The sequence below is a fragment of the Myotis lucifugus genome, unplaced genomic scaffold (assembly GCF_000147115.1).
Source record: "Myotis lucifugus unplaced genomic scaffold, Myoluc2.0 scaffold_3, whole genome shotgun sequence".
NCBI classification, from domain to species: domain Eukaryota; kingdom Metazoa; phylum Chordata; class Mammalia; order Chiroptera; family Vespertilionidae; genus Myotis; species Myotis lucifugus.
This window is the reverse complement of record NW_005871051.1, coordinates 29,308,787-29,323,056: the sequence shown is the minus strand read 5'-3', so window position 1 is coordinate 29,323,056 and position 14,270 is coordinate 29,308,787.

Sequence of the window (14,270 nt, the reverse complement as noted above, 5' to 3'; positions counted from 1 at the left end):
TTCCTGTTCCTCGGCCGCTCCAGGCCCTGTTATCTGGGGTTCTCTGTACTTGTTCCCTCTGCCTGGGATGTTCCTTCTCAAAGGACCTCACATTAGGACCCTCCCTGCCAGTTTTTTAAAATATATATATTTTTATTGATTTTAGAGAGAGGAAAGGAGAGGGAGAGAGAGATATAGAAACATCCATGATGAGAGAGAATCATTGATCAGCTGCCTCCTGCACACCCCACACTGGGGATCGAGCCCACGACCCGGGCATGTGCCTGACTGGGAATTGAACCAGTGACTTCCTGGTTCATAAGTTGATGCTCAACCACTGAGCCACACCGGCCGGGCTTTCCCTGCCAGCTTTTGCTCAAACAGTATCTTCTCAATTTGGCTCACTCTGGCTATTCCATTGACAACTGAACCTGCCTCCCTCCTCATCCCCGTACTCCCAACCCCTTTATCTGCTCCGTCCCCCCACCTTTTCTGTAGCATTCACTGTCTTCCAACCTGTCACTTCTACCTGCGTTCTGTCACCTCTACCTGTGGTCTGTCACCACCACCTGTGGTCTGTCATCTCCACTTGTGTTCTGTCACCTCTACCTGTGGTCTGTTGCCTCCACCTGTGTGGTCTGTTGCCTCCACCTGTGGTCTGTCTGCTCCGCCTGGACTGTGAGCCCCGCAGTGACAGGGCTGTTTGTCTCCTGTGCTCACTGATGCCTCTGGCCCCAGCAGAGAGTTGGGCACACAGCAGGGGCTCAGTAAGTCTTCCTTACATGAACACATAAATGAAGTAATCTCTCAATTCCCATCTCACCTTTTTCTTTATAATTCAGGTGCTGTTACCTCTCCCTTAGGGACAGAGGACAGGAGTGGGCGGCACCCCTTCCATAAGTTCAAATCTCAGGTCAGCAGATGAGGTAGGCAGCCAGCCAGGGGCGACTCCATCCGAGGGAGCAGAGGGAACACTCAACCCCACTCTGTCCCTCCTTCCCACCTGCTGCCTGGCTCCCCATTGGCCAACCCCACCAGTATCCAGAATTCAGTGGCCCCATTGCGGTGGTCCGCCCTGGCCAGCCTCCAGGGGAGGGAAGGGAAAGGAAAGGTGGAGAATGGGTCTGGGGTGGGGGGTGGGGTGCTCAGCAAATTGCGCTGTTTGGGCAGCTGTCAACCATCCAGGGCCACCTCCTTGGACACTTTGCCCAGAGACAGCTCAGCTTTCTCTTCTTGGAAGAGCCGCAGATAAACAGGGAGCTCTCAACTCTGCTTTCACCTGCCCCCCCCCTCAGTGCCCTGCCCACAGGGGAGTGGCCCGAGTGACCCCCAGAAGTCCCAGGGCTTCAGAGTCCCAGACCTCCACAGTCCCAGGGCATGGCCTTCTGAGCTCTGCTGTCTGCGAATTTGGGCAGCGCCTGGTGCCCGGCATATGGAGCACAGTCTGTTCTTGGCTCTGTGTCTGGACTTTGTTTTGCAAAGGTCTTCTGAGGGTGGGCCTCAGAGGATGACCAAACAAGAAAACCCAAGCTTGGGGAGCAGGAAGGTCTGCAGGAAGACAGCGTGGCGGTTCAGGGCCTGCTCCAGGCAGCCCCGTTACGCCATGTCCCTCCAGGGGCGGAGAGGAGCCTCTGGGCGGGAGGGGGCTGTTTTGACATTTCGAAATCTCATTGTTCATTGAAACTGATGGGAAATTGTGCCCTTTCATCTGCCCTTAAATGGAATTTGCTGATGTTGCTCAGAAGTGTATTGATTGGATCATTTCTATTTCCAGAAAAGAAATTCACCTTTGCGTTAGGTCCAAGCTGGGAAAATGACATGCAGTGAGAAAACCTGAAAAATTGGGGAACCCTGGAAAATAGGAGTTTAGGGAGCAATTTCCTCTTAGTCATTGCACTGCTGCTCTGGATGCTGTGCTTCATGCATACACACACATGGTTGCACACACAAACCATTCTGCACACCCCCAGGCACACACCACAACACACACCTCTTATCACACCACTATGCACGTGGAACGTACACATCACGGCGCATCCACCACACATATCATACACACCATAGCACATACAGGCACATACATGCACATCACACACCCTGCACACTACACCACATCTCCCCATCTCCCCTCCCCACCTGAAGTCAGATTGCTCTGACAGGAAATTGGAGTCTCAGTGCAAAGTGGAATGATGTTCTTTTCTAGGGAGAAGGCAATCACAGAGGAAGCGGTGTGTCTGGCCACAGATCACAGCCTCCAGGTGTCCTATGCGGCCCTTAGGAGCTGGTCCATCGGGACAGGACACAAGTATGGCTCCATACTGTATTTGCAAAGCTCAGTGGCTTTGACCTTCACTTTCTCCTCCGTCCCACAACTCTGTGTGTGTGAGAGTGTGTGAACATGTGAGGCTGAGAGAGAGAGAGAGAGAGAGAGAGAGAGAGAGAGAGAGAATGAGGCCTGATGAAGGGGGTGGGGAGAGACAGCACTCACAGGTGTGGGAGCAGCATGGGACAGCCACTTCATACATGGTTTAGTTAAACTCTTTGGTTTCCAGGAATATGTTGGAATAAAATTGCCACAATCCACTTTCCATTTGAAAATCTGAGTTTAAAAGCTCAGAAGCAGCGTGATACCAAATTTCCAGATTTGGGATCTACCTGAACCCTCCAGCCCAAACCAAGGTCGTTCCTGCCCACACGTCCTGTTGCTAGAATCTGTGTGCAGAACTACAAGTCATCCCTGTGGACACGGACCTCTGGCAACTAGGGAAGCTCCCAGCCACCACTGCAGGGCGTTCTCAGTAGGAAAGAAGAGGTGCCCCTGCCCCCCACCCCCGCATGATCCTCAGGAGGCTCTTTCTTCCCCTGGAGCTGCCTGGTGTGACAGGCTTATGGGGTGCCTCCTCCAGGCGCCCTGGCATGTGGGGGCAGGGTGGTACCCGGGACAAAGAAAAGATGCAATTCCCAGACTGGGTGAGCCTGAGCATCATCGAAGGGCTTATTCATAAAGATTGCCCAAGCCATTTCCAAGATGCGCTAACTCGGAATTTCCGGAAGGGCCCAGCCTGGGTATTTCCAAGCAGCTCCCCAAGGGAGACTGAGAAAAACACTGATCCATCTTGCGGTTTCTCCATGGTTGAACCCAGCTCACCAGGGGAGGAGAGTGAGGACTCGGGGCAGAAACCTCATCATGAAAAATGAGCTTTTGCTGACTGGTGCCCTGTGGCATCACCCTCAGTGTGAGAGACCTCCTTCCACTCTTTGCCTACTTACTCCTACTCATTCTTTTGGTCTCCATTTATACTCTGCCACCTTCTCTGACCCCATAATCTGGGCCAGCTGTCCCTGCTGTTTGGTCCCATAGCAGTCTGGCATTGTTCCATTAGAGTTCTGAACCCATGAGATTGTTACTTGTGGTTGAGATATCCATGGCTCTCATCAGACAGGGCAAGGGTAATGTGTTGTTTGCATTATACTCTTAGGACCTGGCAGAGAGGTACCCAGTGAAGTTTTTTCCGTGGGGGGACCCCAAGCACAGAGCAGTAGAAAGGAAGTGACTTTGGAAAAAAGGCAGCACAGGAAACATGATTGACACCTGAAACCCTTCCCTTAGTTCCAGGCATTGACCCACAATAACATTATTGCAACATGTACCAGTCAGTTATTTCCATAATAATGCTGTGTAACAAACAACTCCAGAACACCGCCACTTAAAACAGCAGTCATTACCTTGACACTTGTGGGTTCACTGCAAGGCAACTGGATTCTAGATTGTGAGCTAAACTCAGATTGGTTCCACATGTCTCATTCTGGCTCCAGGCTACCTGGGGAATGGCTACCCAGGGCATGTTCTCCCAGCAGAGATCAGAAGCCTCCGAGACCAAGCCAGTCTATGAAAGCATGTTTGCAGCTGCTGCTTGCATCACATCCACTGAAATTCCTTTGGCCAAAGGAAGTCACACGACCAAGCTTAGTCCTAATGGGGCAGGGCAGTATATTTCATCCACAGTGTGAAGGAAGAGGATAAACATTTTCTGCATGACAGTTCAAACTATCGAATAACTTAATTCTATTATCTTGATATTTTCATCACTTCCTGCTATGGAAACATTTACCATTTGTTGAGTCTTTATTAAATGTGAAACACAGTTCTGTGGATTCTGTAGACATTTTCTCAGTTAATCCTCATAGAAATGCTAGAAAGTAGGTACAACATGCGTGCCCGAGTCAGATGGCTGGGTGTGAACCCAGCCACTTACTAGTATGATTTCCAAGCCCAACTTGTAACACTGATCAGTAGTTTCTTCTACTTTTCTTTTCACGCCTGGGGTTGGGTAAAGGTTTAATTGTTGCCAGTGCTTTACCTTGCTGCTTATGATCTGAGCAGTTATGGTGGGAAAGGGGGAGAAAGACTCTGAAGTGGAGACTGGGGGAGTTGCTGAGCTGCAGAAACCAGAGACAAGATGTGGTATTTCACTACCTGGCCTTGAGCTCACCCAGAACGAACACCCATGTTTCCAAAACAACTAATGGCCAATTACCAAGAATGTATGCGTGACAGATGGCAGGAACTAGATGTTTCACTAGTCCGGCCTCCCTGTTCTAGGGATGAGGAATTGGAGCCTGAGTGAGGGAAGTCACTGGCCCAGGACATATGGCTCATTGATGGCAGACTTAGATGAAAACTAGATTTTGATGCCAGATGGAGGACTCTGTTTTCCTGCGTGTCTGTGGTGTTGGGACCATGAGTCTGGGAGGGCTTTCTGGTTAATTGGCCATGGCAGAACATTCCATTGGTTATACAACGGCACTCAAAGCATTTACATAGTTAGGTCAAACAAAGCAAACAGACTGAAGTTTTCAGTTTACAGCTGCTTGCTTGGCATCCTAGAGGCCCTGCCTTGATGAGTTTTACTTAACATGCAGCCACCTGGGTTGGTACATTCTTGCCAATTACTCAGTAGCAGTGATGTAAATATTAGGTGTCAGCTGATCTGTTTTATTTTATTAACATTGAAGAAATGCAAAACCAATGAAATAATATGTTTAGAGAGGCAAAATTGCCCAGAAATGGGGTTTATTGTTAGTATTTTACATATTTAACATTTGTTCTTTTCAACACCTATCTGTATGTTATGGAGACTGAGATTGCTGGGTTGGCTGTGTGGTTTTTAAGGGAAATAGGGGGTGTGGGGAAATAAAGGGAAGTATGCCAAGTTTTACACACTGAACAGGTGAAAAGATTAAGTTTGCATAAAAATAGGTAATTAGGGAAGAAACAGTAAAAATGGCATTGAATGCATGCTAACAATTACCCACTTACAGCACCCATCAGGTTCAGTAGATTCATAGCAACCTCTCTGGAAACTAGCAGTTCTTCTTACTCACTGTTTTCAGCTCTCTGCTGTTCTGGTCTAGAGTTCTGATCATGTCTCTTATTTACCACTGTATCCTGAGCAATGGGTGTGGGTCTGGTACATGATAATTGATTAATCTATGTTTGTTAAATGGGAATTTCTTTTTCATGTGAGGATGCAGAGATCACCACACACCATCTCCTACACCGTATAAACTAAAAAAACAACAACTAAATGAAGTTAAAAAAATCATACCTTTAAAAAAGACATCTAAGAGCTATGATGCAAAGTATAAAGAAACAAAATTTCACACAGAGACAAATCATTCCTTGGGGAAGTGAGGTCAGCAGAAACTTTCCTCTCTGAGGGCAATTGCCAGGTCAGGGCAAGAGCAGAGAAAATTTCCTGGGTAAGAAGACCCAGAGGCATTTTTATGGGCAAGTGGGTTGGTTATATGGGTAGAAATCAGGAGGAAGCCCAAATGCTGGCTAATTCTCCTTGCCCACTTATTCACTCTCATGGGATTGCTGAGTGCATGGTCTGCAGAAAGCTGGTTAGGAGGGTGGGGGTGGGGGATGGAAGTAAAGAGGAGCAATAGCACCTCCCAAAGAGAGGAGATAAGGTAGAATGATTTTGAGAACTTACTTGATTAACACAAAAGAATGCAGGGAAAGAGAAATAAAGGGGTAGAATAATGGGACAATATAGCTAGTTACCAACTAGTAACAATAGCTGAGTCACCTTTGAGTCTGGTTTTATTGATTTCTTTGTCTCTTGAAGATTGCTTCTTCTTGCTTCTAAGTATCTCAGACTTTTTGTGATCATGCTGGGCGTTGTGTGTAGAACAGTAGAGGAGGAGGTAAATAGTAGTATGCCTAGAGTGGGCAAACCTTTTCTCTTACCTGCTCTGTTAGCATGGGGTTGAGTCACTCATCGGGAGCTGAGAGGGGTTTGGGTTTTCTTGTTGCTCTGGCAATGTGAATGCACCACTATCCTCACTGAATTTCTCTCGTGTTGGTTTATATTTATGAAAAGGGCTGGAGTGTAAAAGGGTATTTCTCACATTCTCTGCTCCACATCCAGCGTTAGGCTTTCTCCGTGTGCCTCTTTACAGACGGGGTGTCTCCTAAGCTCTGGTCCCTCTCCAGTGGTAGACTCTTATTTCTTGTTTCTTGGTATCTGGGTGGTTGGCGTTATTGGGTTCTCCGTTGACCCGATCAAACCTCAGTCTTAGGCAGGCCTATGTGCCAACATGTTTGGTCTGGGTCTTTCTAACTGATGCTTCCCTCTTCCCTGTGGGAGCCAAACTCTGCCTGTGTCTTCGGTACAACTTTTGTGGGCAAGGCCTTCAATGGTATTTGTGTAGGACCTGGACCTAGCCCTGTTCCCTTCCCCACCCCAGGGCGGAGGATTTGTATTTTGACCCTTCTCTTGGCCCTTCGCAAGTTTTCTTTTGTGTTCTGTGGAGTCTGCTGCCCCTCCCCAGAGGCTTGAACCCTTTGTTTCCCATGGTGTAGGGTTTAGGTGGGGCCTTATCCCTTTTCGGCATCCATGGCTGCTTCCCTCCTCCAGGCCTGCACCACTGAGAAAGCTGTCTCCCACCTGTCTCTTCCCCAACCCTGAACTCCTTTGGTAAGCATTTTCCAGAAGTCTGCGGAAAAGAGCCTGCAAGTGAGTGCAAAGTGTCCTCGTGTCTGCTGAGGTCCTACCCTCTCATCCAAGCCCACACTCAGCCTTTTGCAGTTCCCTAGACTTGTAGCCGAAGCCCTTACCTGCTGCTATGGTCTCAGCATCTCCTCTCTCGCTGTGCCACCGACGAGCAGGTGCGTGTGCCCTACCTTGGAGCTGCCCGCATGTCTTTGGATTTCAGGATATTTGGTCTGCAATCCCAGATCTCTGAAAACGTGTTATGATTTTGTAATTTATTCCGCTTTCTGTCATCATTATGGTAGGAGTGGTGTTGTTTCCAGCGTTCTACATCCACGTGAAAGTGAAACGCCACATATTCTCTCTCTTTTCAACTTTGCCTTTCTTTGGGATTTTTCTCTAAAGAGTTTTCTTAAAAATCTTAATTTCTTCCCAAATTTGATGTGGGGTTAACGGAGCTTACAGGAACCTGGCTGGTCCTTTGAGTCTCTGTGTTGAAGAGAGGCCCCAGTGATTGAGTTTCATTTTAATGTTTAAATTTATAGCATATTTAGCCTCATAATTAAAGGCCTTAATGACCCAAAATTTCTTTTAAACCCATAGGCTTGACCTATTTTATTGCCTCACTGACTAGATCTGATTAACAAGTATCTGAAATTGTCTTCCTCTGTGTCATTCCCCATATGATACAAAACAGTCCTACTTTTCTTTTCTAAATGAGTCCTTCTGGACATATAGATGTTCAGGCAAACCTAGACCAACATGAACTACCCTGAAATCACAGTGCAGTGAGGAGGCCTCATGAACCTGGCTGTGCCAGAGTCCCAAAGTGATGGTTCATGTTCTTTTATTTATTTTTATTTTTTAAAATATATTTTTATTGATTTCAGAGAGGAAGGAAGAGGGAGAGAGAGATAGAAACATCAATGATGAGAGAGAATCACTGATCAGCTGCCTCCTGCATACCTTAAACGGGGGACTGAGCCCATAACCTGGGCATGTGCCCTGACCAGGAATCAAACCATGACCTCCTGGTTCATAGGTTGATGCTCAACCACTGAGCCATGCTGACTGGGCTATGGTTTGTGTTCTTTAAGAGAAAATTGCTCTTCCTTGCAATTTCCCGTGTGATGCTTTCTGTTTCTACGGCACAGATGACCGCACAGCATCTCAATCTGTGGGTACGAGAGGGGAACAGCGCCCGATGGCTCTCGTGGGCTCGGGCCAGTCTCCAGGCCTCTGATCCTCTCGTAAACACAGCCTCCGATGAGCTTCACTGCCACCTAAATTTAATGGCCACTGGAGTCATTTCCAGCACTATTTAGGGTGGCAATTAATTTATGGTTAATTAACTGGTATTAAGCTTTGTCTTGGCAATGATGCTTGAGGTTTAAAGAGGAGAAAAATAGGAAGAAACGTGGCTGGAGGACGCACAAAGGCAGATATGAAGAATTTATGCAGGAGTCCTCTATGTCACAACTTCTGCGCAAGGATGCGCCATCTAGATGAAAGCCCACAGCTAGAGTGGTGTTTCATTTCCAAGAACATAAGTGATAAGAGATGAGTATTACTTGACCATCACCATTGGTTACCTGGCCAGTCTCATAAAACAGCAAAATCTTGGCTCATTTACTAATGTCCAAAGGTCTGGTTTTCAAGTTTGCATTTTCAGAAACTCAATCTGGCGAGTTCTCTCTGTAGCTATAGCATGTAGGTGTGCACACTGATATATATATATATGTCCACATGCATGCCTATGCCAACAAGCCATCTGCTGGTTTGCTACATTTCAGGAGAAATGTGCCCATGAAGTAAATGCTGAGTCAGACGACCACACTGGAGTCAGGGAGCACAGAGTCAGCACAAAGGAAGCTGGGTGATCTTAGGAAGGTGGCCTGGGTCACTACCACATGCGGCAGCCTTGCCAACACATTGTTATGGTCTGTGTTAGTCAGTTCAGGCTGCTGTAACACAGTATCCCAGACCAGGGGGCTTAAACAACAGAAATTCATGGTCTCACAGTCTGGAGGCTAGATGTCTGAGACCAAGGTGCTGGCAGGCTGGTTCCTTCTGAGGCCTCTCTCCTTGGCTGGCAGGTGGCCATCTGTTCCCTGTGTCCTCACAGGGTCTTTCTCTGTGCATGTCTGTGGTCCTAAGCATCTCTTCTTGTAAGGACACCAGTCAGATTGGATTAGGACCCACTCTAGTCACCTCAATTTAACAAAACTTTTTTAAAGAGCTGTCTCCACATACAGTCACATTCCGAGACTTCAATATATGAATTTTGAAGGAACTCAATTTAGTCCTAAATAGCCAAACCTAGGGCACCAATAACATTTGCTGTTAAGAGTCTCCATTAAAAAAATTACCTTTGCTGACCCACCCTTTCTCTACCCAGACAGGCTATGAGACAAATGAGTCCATTTCTGCTCAATACGTGCTGATCGCGATGCAGTCCCTCCTTCCCGATATTTCCCTTGGTTGGCCTGCCGAATGTCCTAAAACTTTCCTGTGGTGACCAGCACCCTCTCTGCTCATTTCCACAGGTGTCTCATCACACCCATCACAGGAGAATTTACTACTTGAGGCTGGAGAAAAGGTGCAGCTGCAAGTTCTCTGGGGGTACCTTTCTGTCCCCTCTCTCCACTCCCCTCCACACACTGCCCACAGGTATGACTGTATTTCCAGGAAATAAGGAAGGAATATGGAGAATTATTGGGCCAGGGCTGGGCATTGCAGATGGAGAAATCTGAACGAAGAAAACATCTCCTTCGGTGGGTGACACAACGTTGGGAGACATCCAAGTGTCCTGACAGCCTGGAGTGGTGGCCCGGATCTAACAAGATGAAGTCTGATTGGGATAAGTGCAGTCTGGTACCTGCATTGAGACAATTCAGCTGTAAAATGTAGACAGACGAGGTGTGGATTCACAGTAGGGAAATGATGTAGGGACTTTGGTTGACAGTGAGTTTGCTGGAAGCCAACCATGTGATTCAGCTCCCAGGAGCCACCACAAGCTTAGTGCCCGCGATGGTAACGCTTTGTCTAAATGAGGGAGGAAATAGTCTCATTTTTCTTGGGACGGATCAGATTACTGTAGGGCTAATGCTTTCAGATGGGGATTGTACATATTGATGGATGAGTTCTGTGTGAAAAAAACATGAAGACTACAGGGTGGAGATTAAGGGGAATTTTATTTACTAATATAATATCTAACATACATCAGGGGCTGCTGATGTTTAAGTAGAAACTGGGCTTCAAGAGAAACTTGGAAAAGATGTAGAGGCAGTTCAATTATTGAGAATAAAAGAAAAAGCATGATTTAAGAAAAGAGAGAAGACAATATGGGAGAAATAAGTCCAAAATATATCAACAATTACAACAAACATGAAAGCACAAATGCCACTATTAAAAGATGCACAATCCAATATACGTTGTTTACAAAGTAAAACATAAGCCAACAAAAAAAGTTGAAATTAAGGAGATAGAAAAAGATATACCCGATGAATATAATCAGAAAGAAAGCTAGTAGCTTGTAGCCAGAAAGTAATGCTATTAATATCAGAACACACACACACATATAACGCCAGGTTACATCTTGTTTCTTTATTTGAATTGTCTGTATATCATTTCATCTTTGCCTGATATTTTGTCTCCTCATCTACTCTGTGCTAGACTATAAATTCCGTGAGAACAGGGGCCTTCTTTATTTTGTTAATTATTGAATCTCTAGTGCCTAAAACATTTCTTGGACCATAGAAAATACTAAATAAATATCTGTTGAGTGAAATAAGACTCCTAAAACTCGCCTGAGTACTAAATCTCTTTTATGGTAGTTATATTTACAAATAAGGGGTTGGAGGAACTCTGGGCTGGTGATTATAGGACCAGAAGAAGAGGAGGAAGGGAGAGGGGAGTTCTTCCCACCCAGCACAATCCTCACCCTTCCTGGGAACTTTGCTCATCCGTCTTCCATTCCGTTTCTTGCTCCTCATGGGAGGTGCCGTGGAGATACCGCGTGACCCCCACCCACTGGCTTGTGGTGAACGGGGTCTTCAGTGGGCCCCTGACTCCATGTGGCCGAGAGTGCCCTGTGGGGTTTGAACTTGGGATTGAGAGAGAGAAGTCAACCTCCTGCAGGTGCCTGATGTTTAGAATTGCAACTGTGGTTTCTGCCATGTGAACTAAAGAAAGGAAGGGTGCTGGGCAGGGAGACAGGAGGTAGAGAGAGACTCTGAGACTGCACTCCTCCCACACCCCAAAAGAGTCATATGTTTCTGCAGGCGAGATGGTGTCTTACCACTGAGTTCTTGAGAAACCTTAGGAGTCCTTAAATATAGCCCCCTTTTTGCTTATGCTACTTTGGGTTGGGTTTCTGATACTTGCAACCCAAAGAATTTTCACTGTTGAAACCTCCAAAGATTCAAGATCAGGTTTGTTTAGGGCATAACCTCAGCCTAACTGAGGGGCCCGAGTGGGGTGGGTCTGTGAAGTCTCTGAATTATTGAGATGGGATGTCCCACACAGGATGCAGTAGGCCAGGAATAGGTTGGCCATCTTGCCTAGAAAGGAAGTTAGGGGCGCAGATCTCAGGATCTGGCCAAGGAAGGGAGCCTCAGCCCAGAGCACAGCCCTTGGGTTCCAGTGCTTCCGTGTTGGTATGGGAGTGCCAGATTAAACACATCCGCGGTGTGAGTCAAGGTGTCCTTGTGTGAGTGACATAAAAGGAATCACATGGCTACACATAAAGAATGGACATAACACAGTGGGCTAAAATTCTTCCAGTGAGTGCCTTTGGATTCATGGAGTTAGTTAATGACTGAATAATAGACCAGGAAGCCTTAGAGACGAAGATCAAAGTGATAGGTGGGCATAAGTTATAGGCAACAAATTCAAGCTCACACCAGGAGAAAGGAATGACAATTCAAAGCATGGAAAGATCTGTGGTCTCAGAAAGCAATGTCAAGTATGTCCAGCATCTGGCCCTGCACAGCGGCCTTTTTGCTCCTGGCTGCACCCGTCCTATTCCCACTGGTCTACCTGGTGGACCCAGGAACGGTGTGAGAGGACAGGCTGCACTTTGGGGGAAGCTAGCTTAGTATGTTCCTATTTCCCCCCTCCTTTTAAGAGGCACCTTCATCATGGGATTATAAAACTTAAGATCTGGGAGAGATCTAAGAGGTCATCTGGGTTCTTCAGAGAGGACTCTGCAGTGTGTTTCCCTTGCCCCACAACCCCCCTGAAACACTGTCCATAAATGTTGTATGTTACATTCTTCTTGGCAGAAGGTCCATGGTTTTTACCAGGTAGTCCCAGGACTTTCAACCCCAAGCCGACTAAGATCCACCATCCAACCCACTTATTATAGACTAGAGTTCCAGTGCATGAAATTTGTGCACGGGGGTGGGGAGGAGGGTCCCTCAGCCCAGCCTGCACCCTCTCTCACAATGCAGGACCGCTGGCTCCTAACTGCTCACCTGCCTGCCTACCTGATTGCCCCTAACCACTCGCCTACCTGCCTGATTGCCCGTAACTGCTCGCCTGCCTGCCTGATTGCCCCTAACTTCCTCTGCCTCGGCCCCCACCGCCGTGGCTTCGTCAGGAAGGACGTCCGGAATAATGTCTGGAAGGTTGTTCGGCTGTCGGGTCTAATTAGCATATTATGCTTTTATTATTCTAGATGAGGAGACTGAAGCCTAGGGAAAGGAGAGTTTTGGTGCCCGTCTGGTGGGTCAGTCACCTCAAAGCCTAGATGAGGAACGAGGTCTCCAAAGTCCCAGATTGCTCTTCCCCCTTTATTGTGCTTTGTAAGGAGCCCATTGGTAGATTCCTAAGGAAAGTTCATTTGGTTCAGAAAAACGTGGCAGCTGTAAGCCATGCCTCCTTTAACTGGGAATTAATGAGGAAATACGAGTGCTCCAGCTTCCAGAATGGAAGAGGTTATTATAATGCTGCAGGTTATAACTCTGTGTTAAAAAATTCTGTTCACCAATGTTCTTAAGGTTCTGTGTAAATATTAACTCATGAATCTTCATATTGGCTCCACAAGACAGGGTTTTTTTTTTTTTAAACTGAAGAATTATACTTCTATTTCCATTAGATTCAAGGCATCTTAAGAGTTAAAATTCATAAAGCAAAACAAAATACCTAGAGATAAGTCAGAAAATATATCTAACAAGAGAAAAAGGACCTGAGACGAATCATTTCCTGGGAGCTGAATTTGGCATTAAGATTCCTGGCTATGAAGTCAGAGAGAAGACACAGCTTTCATTTTTTATTCATGTACTCAAGACAAGCTAGGGTCATTCCCACTTTGCCATAGAAAAACATGGCAGCTTATTTAACAGGATGGACAGTAATGATAATTTCAGGGGCTTCCCCAGCCCAACACTATGCAGACAAGCCTTCTGGGGCAGCCAGGGGGAGTAGGGAAATTCGGTTCTGTGGCAACAATGGTTATTTTGGCAGCTCACAGTGCTTCTATCTTTCCAGAGGCTCCTGCAGAGATCATCCCTCATTTAACCACAATTTCTCATGAACTTGGCTCCATTTGTGTGCCCACCCTTCAGTTTTGCCTCTTGTCATGGTAGATGGCTACTCAGCAATGCCCCAATCTCTTCCTGTTCTGATGCCCAAGCACTGTGACCCCTCACGGCAGAACCTCACCCCGACCCCCCATGGGAGATAATGCAAAAGGTCTCATGGATCATCATAAAAGTCTACGAGGAAGTAACTTAATAGCCATGTTACTGATCAGGGAATTGATACCAGCTACGTACTTATTTCCTTTAATCTGCCTTCCATTTTGGCAACTCTGCCTTTTCCAAGGTCACCAATGACTGCAAGGTATAGCGGGGAAAGTGCCAAACTGATCAGTTAATTTTTGTAAAATACATTTATGATTTTTTGTGACTATAAAGGTAATATAGTTCTTAGAAAACATAAGAAAAATATAAAAAATACAGATAAATATGGAAACAATAATTGTACCAGAGATGTAGTAACCCTGGAGGCCTGCTGCTTTAATCTTCCTTCACGAAAGAACTGGCCACTTAGCTGCGGGCCTCCAGCAGTCCGTGCCCTCCGGGCCTGCCTCGGTGTTGGACCAGAGGGCACACTGTTCTTGGCCAGCTCCCAGGCAATGAGAGCACATGGTCAGGGTGATTGCTGCCCAAGACAGGACTCTCCTAATGGACAGTCTCTGCTCCAGAGCTCCCTGTTGGGTTGGCAGAGGTCAGAAGACTCACGAGGGGATTGTGTTCCATGTTCCACGGGAAGAGCTGGGCACAT